The sequence below is a fragment of the Triturus cristatus genome, chromosome 6 (assembly GCF_964204655.1).
Source record: "Triturus cristatus chromosome 6, aTriCri1.1, whole genome shotgun sequence".
NCBI lineage: Eukaryota > Metazoa > Chordata > Amphibia > Caudata > Salamandridae > Triturus > Triturus cristatus.
Genome location: NC_140589.1, coordinates 1,262,518,553 through 1,262,534,266, shown reverse-complemented (window position 1 = coordinate 1,262,534,266; position 15,714 = coordinate 1,262,518,553). Strand labels below are relative to the sequence as shown.

At 45.7% G+C, this 15,714-nt stretch overlaps 1 protein-coding gene across 1 annotated transcript in view; it reads left to right on the top strand.

Moving 5' to 3' along the window:
• Window positions 1-15,714, top strand: part of GREM2 (gremlin 2, DAN family BMP antagonist) — a 472,663-nt gene that overhangs the window by 205,152 nt on the left and 251,797 nt on the right. The window lies entirely within an intron of this gene.

The window sequence follows — 15,714 nt, the reverse complement described above, 5'->3', positions numbered from 1 at the left end:
ATTGTAGTAGGTAAAGTTTCCCCCTGCAGACTCCAAAACATGCCTTTTTTTCTCCCCATATATCCAGGAGACCGCTCTCTGTCATTAGTTGTTTCAGGATTTTTTGGGATTTTTTTGTGTGGCCCCCGTGACTTTTTTTGACGTAGAGTCGTATTTGGGATTTAACACTATGTTAAAATCTCCTCCTATTATAAATTGATCGTTTACGTCTTCCAAATGGAGGAACAGGGACTGGAGATGGGACGAGTCATCAATATTTGGGCCATAGTAGCTGACAAACGTGACCCAGGTTAAATTGATTTTTGCCCTAACAATTACCCATCTACAGTGAATGTCTGCCACTACATTCCCGATGACTACTCGATTATTCCTCCTAAAAATAATGGCTACGCCTTTTGTCAGAACAGTCTGTGTTGAGAAGAAGCAATGCTCTATCTATATGTAGTTTTTAAGTATTCCTACCCACTCTTCTTTTATAAGATGTGATTCTTGAATAAATATAATATCATAGTTTGTGAGGCGCAGATATTCCAGAACCTTCTTCCTTCTAGCAGAAAACCTAAACCCATTCACGTTCCAGAATAGGATTTTTAAAACTTGTGGACTACCCATAATTATTGACACAGCAAAATCTGTTAAGAATGCCTTTATGCCACAGTAACTTAATTTCTAAAGCAATGATTTGTGAGTGAGGACAATTTTTTTCCCCAAATGCACCCCCACCTTGTGATTAAAAAAATGTATTTTATGTTTTTTTGTTTCTGGTGCTTTCCCTTGATCCCCCCCTCCCTCCCTGGGGAACCCTCCCTCATCTCTAGAGGCATGCTAAGGTGCCTCTTTTCTTTGGGCTCTCACCCTCTCATGGCGGATAGGGATGGTGATTATATTTTAAACCTTAATTGGATGAGCTTTTAATATGCTGAATCCAAAGACTGACCTGTTCCGGATCTCTAAAATTAAACATTTTGTTCTTCCACATCACCTTCAGGGAAGCAGGGAATTGGAGTTTTGCAGTGCCCCCTAAGCTTTTCAGCTCCTGTATCTATTTTCCCAATTCCCACTGCCTGTCCTGTGTGGTGCGTGAAATGTCAGACCTAATACGGAAAGACCAGTCTCCCTTGTTATATACTCCCCTTTTTAGTCCCTGTGCGAGGACAGCTTCTTTTATGGAGTATGTTTTGAAATGTACTAATATTTTCCTGGGGTTTTTCTTTCTTGGTCGTCTATTAAAGGGGTCTCGATGGACTCTTTGAATATCATTTTCTAGGGTCAGCTTCTCAATCTCGGGGTGGAGATCATTTAAGAGATCTATTATAAAGGTTTTAACATCCCCTCCCTCAAGATCTTCTGGGGTGTTTAAAATCCGAATGTTGTTTATTCTGGCGCTGTTTTCCAAACTCTCCAGTTTATCCGCCACTACTTTATCTTTCATTTTTAATCTCTTGATCCCTGCAGTGTTCTACGTGACCTGTTTCGAGAGGTCTTCTACTGTGGCTTCTACTGCTTCCACTCAACCCATTATGTCATTTATTTTTAACTCCAGTGTCTCGCAAGTCCCCTGAATCCTTTGCTGGTTGTTTTTTGATATTGTGAACTTTTCTCTCATCTCTGTGATCAAATTAAGGAGCAGGTTCTCTGTGGTAGAGCTGGCCCCCATCACCTGTTCCCCTAGACCCCCTCCCTGGTTAGCTGATTGCATCAACGGTTTATCTAGAGCGAGATCAGTACTCGGAGTGGGGTTAGGATAGGAGATAGGGGAAGCATTAATGCTGGGATTGATAGTTGCAGAATTTTGCTGCACTAGCGCTTGTTGGATAGAGTCATTTTGTGGTACAGCTGCAGCATCCGCCATCCCTGCTAAACATGAAAAGCTATTCTCCAGTGAAATCATATCATTTCTCTGTTTTGAAGCTCCTGAACCCCCTCTAGCACTGATATTTCCAGGAACCCCTGTGTTTAATCTCTCAGGTATCTCTGGATTTTGATTAGTCTGCGTGCTTAGAGCTCGAGTTTGAGTTTGTACTTTAAAATAGGTGCGAAGGGAAGGAGTGACGCAAGAGCTTACCGGGTTAGCTAATTTAGCTTGTTAGACTTGTTTATTTTTTGCTTTTATGGCATTTTTTCCTTCTGTATGGGGTCGGGCGGTCACTTTCTCCACTTGTGTAGGTTTTAGCGGAGTATAGCCTGGAAGGCTCTCAGTGGGAGACAAATCCCCCCCCAGATGCCTTTACTTCGAAGAGTATACCTATTGAGGCTGTTGTTTATCTGGGGTAAGTTGCCGCCCCCACCCTTTCCTTCTGCGGGCTCTAAACTCCCCAGTGATTGTTTTGGCCTGTCAACTCCGGGCTTATTGCCGCTAAACTCGATTTTGGTGTTGCTGCCCTCCAGGAAACCCCCCCCCTTCCTCTTCCTCCTTACCAGGGACATCCGCGGGAGACTTTCATTTCCCGCCGTCTCTTTGCCGCTGTGCTCCTGCAGACCAACCGCTGCTGCCGCAACCAAAACCGAAAGAGGGCTTCCACCTGTAGGAAAGCCGATTCTAGCTGCTGCACGCCGACCTCTGGCGACCCGCAGTACCGCCTCCGCCCAGATCCCGCCTCGTGGCGGCGGCCCGACGATTCCGGCAGCCACAGCCGCAGCCACAGTGATACCTTCACCTGAGTGCCCGGCCCGGAGCTCAAACGTGCATATAAACAAAACACTACTCAAGAAGCAGAGATGAGCGAAAAGGAGTAATCCAGTGGGGTTAACTTGGATTCATCTTAGACTATTTTGTCGTCTCGGGCTACATTCATCTTATAGGGCTTTTCTTCCCATCCGACAAGAGCGGTAAGAGACCGCGACCGCTCAGCACATACTGCCGGCCGCCATGTTCCCCCCAGAATCACACACCTTGCTAACAAATCTTGCACCACCTTTATCAGGACCTTTCACGATAATTGTCTCTTTCTAGAAAATAGCACAGAGATCATGTGTGCCTGTCCTGGTGTTGAGACAAAATACATGTATCAAACATACTGTGGACGGTATGTTTCTATATCTATCTCATCATTATATTAAAAACCACTATAAACATGCATAAAAACAGACTAACAAAGAATTCACAGAGCTATATCATTTAAAATTCTCCAAACGACACATGCATTGATATTTATTATAATTATTGTCAGGTTCTCCAGAAAATACACACATACAAAACAATCAGTCCAGGAACAATCACTCTTATAAGGGAGAAGTAGGAATAGCCCACTGCTGCATCAAGGGTCTAAACCTATCAATAGTATAGTTCTCTTCCCTACTAATTTTGTACGGCCTCATCACCACTGAGTCTGTAAGATGTCTCAGAATTATTTTTATACATCTAAAGGATACAAGTGCTAACTAAATGTATTATGCACATACCTCACTATTGGTAAGCGTAGTGGACCGAGCTCAGTATAAGCGTAATCTCCACAATAGGATCCTCCCAATAGGGCTTGTTTTATCTAAATGAAAGCAACAACAACCTTGTAGGACTAATCAAGGCACAGCACATAATACTTTCTATAAGTTCTATCCTGGTGAAGTTATATTTTCCCACCTGGTCCAGTTAGGATACGTGCTTACAGTAACATCTCTACTTATGTCGAAGTTAATCCGTGTTGAGCAACATCGGAATCTTTCATAAAAATAAAAATGCTTAATATCCCTGCAAAACGTATAAGTTAAAATATATATATCAGAAAAGGGAAACAACCTTATCAACATTTAAAGTCATGTGACAAATGTTAAATCAAATTTTCAACCCATAAGGTAATGGCATATTTCTTATTTGAAAAGCCTACCTTCACGTATCTATTAGTCTTAAACGGCGAAGATATTTTGTGAGAACCAAGCAGTTCTAGTTCTCGAGTCCGTTAAAATAAGCTAAGCACCTAAAAATGAGATAAGGAGATATGTAGAGCTCCAAGTCTAATCACATATTGAACTTATACTCTATTGTAGTTATAATGACACTATTAAATAATCTCCGTACCAGAATTTGTTGGCGCAGCACCTTAGTCCTCACGTCTTTAGTTTTTTCAGGTTTGACAATGATAAAAAGGGTTCCACAAGGTCTCGTCACGGAGATCCTAGAGTAACACAATTATATTAAAAATTGTGTTTGATTATATATCCCTAAAAGTTATACGTGATTACATTACCATTGCACTAGCCCTGCGTCTCACAAAAATACCGAGCTGTGCAGAGAGGGCAGTGTAATCCCGAATAAGACCTCATTTCAATACCCCATGGCTTACCTTGGATTGTTGTAAAATACCGTCCAAATAGACGTCCGATGCCGATATGCAGTCAGGGGATACTGACATGTTTGTTTGGCGGGGTTTAAATAGCACACCATCCATTGCCAATGCAGTTCACCTGTGAAGCACTAATGCCTCACATATGACGTCATCAAAAAGCGCAGTCGTGTTGAGCCATTCGATTCCCATAATCCTCGTAGTTTTACATAGAAATAATGGAAAGACTACCAATAATAAATCTCAATGCAAGCTAGTTATGCGCCTTCAATATGAAAAAACGTAAGCGTATTATTTTGTAATATATAAGACAAATCTATTGTTTAAAAAACGATTCCTAAATTATAATGATAGATTTGTGAGTTTGTAAACAGACGTCTACCAGATCGTATAATATTAGGAAAGCTGGTACATACTCATGTAGAGCAAGGGGCTGTGGGACATTAAGTCCATTAGAAAACCGTATTGCAAACAATGAAGACCCCCACTCGCAATGATCTCGCGGTGTGCCGGCCAGGACGACAACCGCGTAAACAATATGAATTAGATGTCCTCCCAATTTGAACAAACTCAATATTGTAATAAATATCTCCATTTAAATAAAGGATTAGTTAGAATTCATTCAACTCATTTGCCATCAAAAGACTCCTGAAAAGTTGACTTAAAAGGTGACTAAAAAGGTGACTAAAAAGGTGATAATTTCTAGTCTATTAATTTCAACCAATCTTCTTTTGAATTCAATCCAGTTCTAGTTGTATCAAGAATAGATATGTACCACTGTTCTCGATTTTTGCGTTTAATGGTAATATCACCTCCTCTTTTGTTGCCTGATATCCTTTCAATGATGAACCACTTCATGCAGTCTGTGCATGTGTGACCTTTTTTCAAAAAGTGGTCTACTAGTGGGGCATTCTCTCTATGATTCCTGATTGCTGATTTATGATCAGACATGCGTATCCTTAATTCACGTCCTGTTTCCCCTACATATCCCATATTGCATGGGCAAATAAGGAGATACACTACGTTCCTACTCTTGCAGTTATTCAAGTCCTTTGCCCATAGAGTATGTTTATTGTATACTACATGTTTTCCTTCTATGCACTGATCGCAAATAATACAGCCACCGCATTTGTAGTTACCTATTGCTCTAGTGCCCTCTATCGTACGTTGTTTTGTTTCACCTATTTCCCTATATGTATGCACCAATTCCTTTCTTAGATTATTATTACGTTTGAAAGCGGATATGGGACGAGCTAGACTGATTTGTTCATTGTCATTCAGAATGCCCCAATTAGAATTAATAATATTCTTGATCCTATTACTTATATTTGAAAATTGGCTCACAAAAACTAATTTCTGCATCGTATCATTGTTCTGTTTCTTTTTGTTGGGGTTACTAAGCATGCTTTCCCTATCGTAAAACCTCGCATGCTTAAATGAATGAATAATTATTTCTTCTGATAGTGTTACTATATATGGCACTCTGTCCCTTGGATAGATTGGCCACTCCCTTTCTTTCAATACTACACAAGTACTCAGCCTGCCTTGATGAAGAGCATCTACTCCAATATTCAATGGCACTAGGCACTTCAGGAGCTGCGTTACCTCAAGCCCCAGCCAGGCCATCAAGCTGCGATCCCCAAATCTCCTGCTCAGAGATATCGAACTGGAGTCTGCTCCCCAGGATGTAATGGGGCCAGTAGAGCAAATCAGAGATTTATCAAAGTAAAGAGGATGGTTGTACAGTGTAAGGTCGCACTACCCAGGCATTTTTTACCTCAGATCCCCTGCTCATGGGGGCATGCTGTTCCACACAAAATGGCAAGACTTAAAGCAGGCAAGATACCACTACTGTGTTTTGCAGCCGTGTAGGTCCCAAATAGGGTTATGGTTCACCCCCCACCCATAGGCTGGCCCGGCTTCGGGCACGCCACGCTGCGCTGTTGGAGCGGCTGCGCTGCCACAACTACGCTGCCCATTCGGCACGGGTCCACGCCACATCGGACAGGGCAGGGCGATTGCTGGCCTGGCTGATCCGACAGGAATCGAGCTATGCGCCAATAGCCTCCCTTCGCGGACCGGACGGCACGCTGGTACACACGCAGTGGGAGATCCACCAGACGCTCACGGCACATTACAAAGACCTGTATACCTCGGCGGGACGACGGCCGGCACAGGATCTGGATCTGTTCTTGGGGGCTGCCGGCCTCCCCACAGTTCCGGACGCACACCAGGAAACACTGGAGGGTCCCCTCACTCTGGAGGAAATAGGGGATGCAGTGGCCTCATTGGCCTCTGGCAGGGCGCCCGGACCGGATGGTCTCCCGGCAGAATACTACAAAGCATACCGGGAGTCTCTGGTGCCCCGTCTGCACGCGTTATATCTCACAGCCCTTGAGGAGGCCACCCTGCCTGCCTCCATGAGGGAAGCCTACCTGATCTCTTTCCCCAAGCCAGGGCGCGATCCCACTCATCTAGGGTCCTATCGCCCCCTCGCCCTCCTCAACACCGACTACAAGATCCTGGCCAAGGTCCTAGCGGAACGGCTGGCCCCTACCGTGCCTGTGCTGGTACACAGGGACCAGAATGGGTTTGTGCCGAAACGCAGTACCTCGCTTAATCTTCGCCGGTTCTTCCGTGTAGCCGTACACGGTGCGCAGCACTGGCCACGGGCGGGCTGTCTAGTGTTAGACCTCGAGAAAGCCTTCGATAGCTTGGAATGGGGCTACCTGGTGGCAACCCTCTCACATTACGGTCTAGGCCTTGGATTTCTGCAAATGGCGGCGCTCCTCTATAGGAACCCTGTGGTCCGGGTGAGAACTGGCCCATACGTTTCTGAGGCCATCTCGGTTGGCCGAGGTACCAGGCAGGGATGCCCCCTTTCACCCCTCCTTTTCGCGCTTGCCATCGAGCCCTTGGCAGCCACCCTGCGGAGGGTGCTGACGGATGGCATTCCAATGGGCGACGCCACCCATCAGGTTTCCCTGTACGCGGATGACCTCCTGATCTTCGTGCGGGATGTGGCGAATATCTCAGGGGACCTTGAACGGGTTCTCACGGAGTTTGCAACGCTCTCCGGGTTAAGGGTGAATGCAGCCAAGTCGTGTCTCTACCCGTTCCGGGATGATACACTAGACCCCCGGTTTCAACTGGGAGGTGTGCCTGTCCGGTGGCAGCCAGACACCTTCCGTTACCTGGGCATTCAGGTGTATCGGCGATCCGCCGACTTAGTGGAGGGTAACTTGGGCAGGGCGGTGACGGCGATCAGGGCCCAGATGCGTTTCTGGGGCACCCTTCCCCTTGCGGTCACTGGTCGCATTGCACTGATCAAAATGGTGGCCCTGCCCAGACTCCTCTACTACTTTGCTAACCTGCCGACCTATATCCCGGCGTCCTTCTTCGCCGCCCTGGAGCGCTCCCTTCGGGATTTCGTGTGGGGCACCGCACGACACAGAGTGGCGCTCTCTAAGTTATACCTCCCCACGGGTCAGGGGGGACTCGCGATGCCCTGTTTTGCGCACTATTACCTAGCAGCACAGCTACAATGGGTGGCCAGGTGGCTAGCCGACCGGGAAAGGGACGACACGGCGTCCGTGGAGCCGCCGCTCCCCCTGACGGATATCATCGCGCTGTTCCATCCGACGGCCAGAGTGACCAAGCCAGGGCCCCTTCTAGTGGCGGTGGCCTGTCGGTGCTATCGGCGAGCCCTCTACCTGACACGGTCACACACCCCATACGCCCCTGCCATGCCGATTGAGGGTTCACCCAGCGGTCGAGGGATATTGCGCTCGGCAGAACTTGCCGACTGGCACGCGGCGGATATTTGCACCCTGGGGGACCTCTACCGCGACGGTACGCTTATACCGTTCGCCCAGCTGGCGGAGGAGACGGGGTTACCGGCCGGTCAGTTCCTCCGTCACCGCTCGCTAGTCGCGACGCTGACGAGTCGGTGGGGTGCTCTTCAGGAGGAACCGGCGCAACACCTCATGATGCAGTACCTCCACGTCATGGGACGGGGCGGCCACATGATTCGCTGGTTCGCGGCCTCCCTGCGCGTGATGGTGGCGGCGGACCTGTCTCCGCTACGGGGTAAATGGGAAGTGGACTTGGACCGTCCCCTGACGGACAAGGAATGGAGGGATACGCTACGGGGGCCTACGCGGATCCCCAGGAATCTGCGGTTTCGCCAAATTCAGTACTTCATACTACACAGAGCATATCTCACTCCCGACTCCATTAATCGCTATTTCCACCGGGCGGACGCTGAATGCCCACGCTGCAGGGCTCTGGATGCTGGACTAGTGCACATGTTATGGAGCTGCCCAGCGCTCGACTCATACTGGCGTACGGTGCATGGAGCGCTACGCACTTGCGCCGGTCCGCTGGCGCAGCGAGATTGGCCCGCCTGTCTGTTACACTTGTTTCGTAGGACTCCCCCCACGAAGGTTGCCTGTCGCTTCCTCGATCTGGGCTGATTGTGGCGAAGCGGTTAATTACCAAGCACTGGAAGGCGCCTGAACCCCCTCGGGTGCAGGCGTGGCGTAATTCCTTGCTAGTGTGGGCGGGGGCGGAGGGCACAGCTCTCTTGCGGGAGGAAACGCTAGGCCTCAGACTCACACCCATAGCGAGTCAGTGGGACGTACACGTGCAGGTCCTGATGCGGCTGGATGGGGATGCCCTGAGACTCTGTGGGACACATACTGCGGTGCCACTTCCTGGTGGGGAGGGGAATGGAGGTGAGCCTGGGCGACCCACTCCGGGGACTGACGGGGAGGTCCCAATCGAACCAGGGGGATGTGCGGACACCGACATTTGCCCCTCATAGTATGACCTGTCGCGGGGGATGGGGGGGCCGGGGTTTGGGGGGGGTGGGACCGGGGGGGGGGTATCCTGAGGGTCGTATGGTCTAAGATCGAACCTGCTGCTGTTGTCTCTGATGGACTGCTGTTGTTTAATCTATCTTCTTTGTTCTAAGTTCGGCTGTTACATGAATCTGTTCAACTGCGGGCGGTGGCCCTGATACCTACTTGATTGCATCAATCCACGCCTCGTAGTGGCGCTGGATCTTACGAATCACCACGTTCACAATTAGCGGATACTCCTCTGAGTACCGGACTCATTGCCTGTGGGATATTACCTTCATGATGTATGTTATGTCTATATCAACAAATGCTAATAAACAGATTTCATAATAATGGTTCACCCCCCACCCACCATGCTACTTTTTCTGGATATGGAACTGTGCACGCCTACCCACTCAGTGATCTCGAGACCCCAGGGAGCTCATACAGGTCCCTCACTGAGTGTTCACAGCACCCAGGAGGTGTTAAAATGAGGGCCATCATCTTTCCGATGTAGTGTGTCGATGTGCACTGATATGTTTATGACCGCCTGCTCACCACAACAGGTGGGATGTCACATGTTGAAACAATGGCCTGGCCCATGGCACCCAGCCTCCTCTGTCCAAGTGCTCATCGCTGGCGTCCACTGCTCATATCCGTATGGGTTAGGCTCTAGCCTAGCAGCCACCCCCATGCCTGAGCACCATGCTGCTCACAGCGAATCTGGAGCCACAATATTGAATGGCCCCAAGATCAAGATCAGCTGTCCGTATGGGCAGCTATGGCCAGTTAGGATCATTCTTTTTGGAGTCCTGAGATTCCTCAGGATATCCTGACCTTATGCCTGTGCAATGATTGTGAAACCAAATCTGGTGTGGCCATTATTGGAATGGGTGGCATCACTGGCACCAGGAGCTTCACAGGAGAGTGGCCATCTTGGAGCCAGACAATCTGGCGCCCCGGCACATAACTCCATTTACTTTGTACACTGACGTTAAAATATGCAGCCTTCAGGCTATGCACAAATATTTGCTGCGGCTGAATTAATCTGACTCGCAACCACACAATCACACAGAGTTCCTAAGTAGATGAATTATCTCCCAAGCTAATTTCCAGGATAAACACACAGATCTGTATGGCAGACACTTGCTCCGCTGAACTCTCATATTGGGATTTAAAGTGTTTCCTACTTTGGCCCAGAACTTTGCAACATGTGTTTCTACCACTTAATCTTATGCTGGCCGGTATAAAGGTGCATCATAAGAGACTTCTCACAACTGAAATCACTGTGCATGGCATATGACAAATAAAAGGGACGTTACGACAGTTCTGCAGAAGTGTGGCCTATGAGATACTGTTTATGCATCTACACCTGGATTTACTCCCTGTGGAACTAGTTATTAGGCTTTTAAATCTAAAATCAAAAAGTGGGCATGACATGTATAATGGTTCGATTTAATCCAGACCCACTTGCATATTTTTAGTGGAGCCATTGGCTGCATGACATGCTATCATTAGAGGCTGCAGCAGCTTTGGGAACGAAAGAAGCGGATATTGCTGGCATTGTAACGTGACTTGTGAAGCGGATTCAGCCAGACACTAGTGGGGCTAAGGTGCTAGGCACACAACTCTCACATCAGAGCCCTGCTGGAGTTTGGGAAGACTAGAAGCTGGCTGTTGTGGAGGATTCCTATCTGCCTGGGGGAGAACTAAGAACTGGAATTTGCTCCCTCTTAAATTTCTAATTGCTACAGCTGTGAACCTGACTGACTGCCTGTTCACAAAAGCAGGGTCCAGGGTATATTTGTAAGAAGGACCAGCAAGAGTTGGAGCAAGTATTTTGACTGTCGTCCTGACATGAAGTAGGAACACGCCTACTTTCCACTTCAATCAATCAATCAATCAGTGACACTTGTAAAGCGCGCTACGTACCCGTAGGGTCTCAAGGCGCTGGGGGGGGGGGGGGAGGGGGGGGTGCCGCTACTGCTCGAACAGCCTTCAACTTCAACCTGGTGTTCAAGGAGTAGACCCCTGAAATGTGAGCACATTAGAAGCTATAGACCTGAAGATGTAGATTTTCTTTCTGTAGGCTCTAAGAGTTGGGTTTAGGCAACATTTCCATCTCTGAAGAACCTGGCCTGGTGCTGAGGCTCCCTGAACTAATAATGTCTCAATACTGGGATATGGATGGTGCTAGCCAAAATATCCCAGGTATATTGTTTGTTTCATAAATTTGATTTATACAGTGAAATCTTTTTATGTTATCAAAACAAGAGTGTATTGTAAAACGTCTTTAAATTACTTATATGCTTATTTTAAACTGCACATTCAAATATAAAATGCTTGCTACTGGTGTCTTGCACCTTACAAATAAATAATAGATTACCTAACTGAGACTTGTGTTAAATTATGTTGAGGTGTATAGTTCTATACATTGATGTGACCAAGTAAGATGCTTATTGTTCAGAATATTGATTCGTTTTGTTTATATTATTGGTACAACGCAACTAATTGCTTCCTGTTGCAGGTGAGAGTTGAGATAAATGTGGGGGTTGAAGTAGGACTAGGCGCTACGAGGGGGCATTTTCTTTGCTTGCAGTAGGATCAGTGGCAACCTTGCTATGCCACTGCTGGGTAGGGTCAGACTTCACAAAACGATTGTTAGGGACGAGGAGCTATGAGGATAAAATCTGGCATGGCAAGTTCACCTCCCACTGGGACGAGTGAGACGAGCCCTGCAAAGTAGATGCTGTTTTGTACTCTACCTCTCTTCCTTTCAGAACGCCTCAAAACTGAAAGGAGGAAGCTCTTTGGGCTAGTCAGTTAACATTTTTTCACAAACATCGACTAGACATATGCCCTCCATAACCGATGACTCAGCATTATTTGTGGATGAGTAATTTGCGAAATCGCACACCGCTGTAGTTTGCTCAACAGAAAAGACTATCTGACAGCAATTACTGAAAACAGGGAGAATGGAGACAGCATACTAAAACCTCCCACAGCCGGGCAGACTACGCACAGCTGCTCGGCACGTGCAGACCGCTATCCTGATGTATTTTGCTCTACGACATGCAAGGCTCAAACATCAAAAGGAAATCTTTTTAGTCAATGGGCCTTCTCATGGACGCCAAAGGCTCTGGAGCAAAATACATAGCATTTCGTGCAGAAATTGACAAGTGAGTAAAAGAGTACTTGTGGCCTATCATGATCATGGGAGCAGATGTCGAAGGGAGGTGTGTGGCAGTTTTTAATTGAGAAATGGCGCCTTTAGTGCATGTGCGCTTGCGCTTAATTAGCGAGTTACCTACCGTGCGCACTGAAGACAAGCACATCGCAGAAAGAGAAAGCGGTGTCTACAGCGTGTGCTGGATCACACAACATTTTTGACTGGTGCTATTTTATGTCCTTGACAGGGTAGCACTGAGAAAAAAATGTGCCCCGCCCTCAAAATAAAAGTGGCTGCATTAGCGATTCAGATAGCTATAAAAAATGGCCCCACATTTGAAAATTGGGGCTTTTTTTAACCTGTATAGACACACTGTATAGTTGTTTTGCTGAGTATGAGAGAATGCATGCGGTTCGGTTCAGCAAGATTTATTCGGTATGTACAACAACCAGAAAAGCAACAAATGTTTACATACAATCATAAATGCAGCAAATATATACGTACAACGAGACAGTTCATTACACAAAAACAATCCGAAATAATTAGGTACAGTAAAGTCAATTAGGAATTATAATGCCTTTCCTTGCATAAAGTGATTTTAAAATGAATGTTGCAACATAAAAACATATCCCCGGGTCATTTAACATATTTAGTAAATCCATAGCAGCTTTGGTTGTCCTTACATTATGTTTTTTGAACTGTGGTTTGAAATAAATACGTCTAAAATACATATAAAAATCACAAAAGAGTAGAAAGTGCATGGTGCTCTGTTTGGAGTGGTCATTGCAAGGATATGAGGATATAGGCCGTTTTTTCATTTCAGGGAAGGCCACTAAGTGGTGGACAATTCCTAGTCTCGGCCTTATTAGAACAAAACGGTGTGAGGGTTTTGTAACTGAAGATAGGTAGATTTAGAAGCCACCCCTATTTACAATAGTTTCATACAACAGATATGTAGTTTGCTTCCCTACTGTTCTCATGCAAATCTTATTTTTGTGGGCCAGAAATGTATCCTTAATCTCTTGCTTGGAAAAGCCTATCATATGTGCTGGGTTTTCCTGAATCTTGACCTTAAACAAAACATTATTTAGATCTATGATATCTTTTATCCAAGGAATAGATACACTATTGTCTAATTGCAAGCAATCCATAATTATTGTTTGGGTGAATTTTGTCTCGTTCTTGGCCCAAATAGATCTCCAGCCCTTTAGGGGTCGCAAAGCTGTCAAATCCGACAAATATCTCATACCTACTTCTTGGTGTGCTATCTCTTATGATGCGGACCAGGGCAAACATAAAAGGTGTTTCAAGAAAGAATTTTCCTCAAGTTGTAGTGCCTGACTGTTATAATGGCCCCACACCCCAGCACCGTATAATGCAATAGAAGCACATCTGGCTTTATAAATATCCATCATGTCCTTGATATAACGGTCTCCTAGTTTAGATGCAAATCAAAAGACCCCATGTGCACTCTTTAGCATCTTAGAACGGACATTAGTTAATTCATGCAACCAATTGCCCTTGCCTGAAAAGCTTATTCCCAGGTAGCAGAAATTATTAATGGCTTCCACTCTAGTATTATCTACGAAGAAAGTTTTTAATTTGTTCGGTTTTGGACCACATATCATGGTAAATGTTTTTGCCTTGTTGATTAATACCTTCCTGCTGGTAATAAAAGATTCTAACTTGTCAATTAGTCGCTGTAGGCCAACCGGGGTCCTAGACAGGAGCACGACATCATCTGCGTGAAGCAGAACTGGTATAACATGACCTGCAGCTTGAGGTGGATCCGCCTGCACTGACTTAAGCACTATGTCGACCTCAGTTATAAATAAAGTAAAAAGTAATGGTGCTAAAACACAGCCTTGCTGGATTCCTCGTTTCACCTTGAAATTTGCGGTGCACTCACCATGTTGGCCATACCGAACTCTGGATATTAATCTCTCGTACAACCTTGCGAGAAAATAAATAATAGGATCTTGAGCTCCAAGGTTTAGCAAGACTGGCCAAAGAATGGCATGGTCAATGAGATCAAAAGCACTACTGTGGTCTGCAACACATAAATACAAACTCCCCTTTTTAGCACGCATGTATTTACCTATTAAAAGCTGCAAATTAACACATTGCTCTGTCGTGCCTAGCTCTCTTCTAAAACCATATTGTGCCGGTGATAAAATCTCATTCTCAATGACCCACTCCTCCAATCTTTCCAATAAGACTCTCTAAAAGGGAAATGGGGCAGTAATTTTCAGCATCCGATTTACTCCCTTTTTTATGTATGGGAATAATAATTGATTGACCCAATGACGATGGTGGGCCCTCAGTCACTGCATGGTTAAAGTATAGGTCCGCATAGGTCCGGTACTGTTTTATAAATGTCTATTGGGACCCCATCAGGACCCGGGGCTTTTCCTCCTTTGCTACCATTTATACCATCCTTGACCAATCAAATGTAATGTTTAAGGGTATTACTGGCCACTTGCAGTGAGTTGGGCTATTGGGTCTGAAAACATCTTGATCAGGTGGATTAAAAATGCCAGTAAAATGTAACACCCATTCTTCAGAGCTAACAGGAGATAATAATTCCGGGTATGAATCGTTAAAAAAAAAAAAGGTGAATTGACTGTTTCCCAGAAAAGCTTGTTATTGGATGTATCCGCTGCCTCAGATAATTTGTCCCACGCTTGTTCCTGCACCTCTTTCTTGTTTTAAGGGCTAATTTGTAACTGAATCGTAGATTTTGAATTAATGCAGTATTCCGATGCTTTTTACTAAGGGCCTGTTTTAGATGTTTGGAAGCCTGAGTGTATGTATGGTGGAACCATCCCCTTCTATGCATAGTTTTGTCTTTATGTGGGGCGGTCAATATCTCTTCAATGACTCTATTGATTTTGCAAAAATTCATTAACATCATAGCGTGGTTGACATCTGTATTAAGACAGTAGGACATCTCTGTACCGCATTTTTCAATGATTTTATTTAAAACTTTAATAGGATCAACCCATTCCATTTAATTCGTGTTCCATTTGGTCTAATTGGGGCAATGTTACCAATGGCGGCCTGTTGAAATGCAAATTCATTGCCCCATATCAGTGTCAGCATTATAATACAGTTATGATCGCTGAGTAACAACTGTGCGATCCTCGGCGTAGGACACAAATGTACAATACTCGTAGAAATTAACACATGATCAATCACTGAGTTTGCATTCCTTCCAATATAAGTTGGGATCACCCCACCATTAGTGTCATGTGCACATTCTAGCAAATCAAGATCGTATTTGGCTATCATAGTGTTTAAGGCTCCTCCATAATTATTTTTTGGTATAATTCGTAAACAGCTAAGTTTGTGTTAGCACGATGGAATATGACTCTTGTTCCAGGCTTTATTGAGGGGCGTCGACGTTTCGACCCGTCTTAGGGGC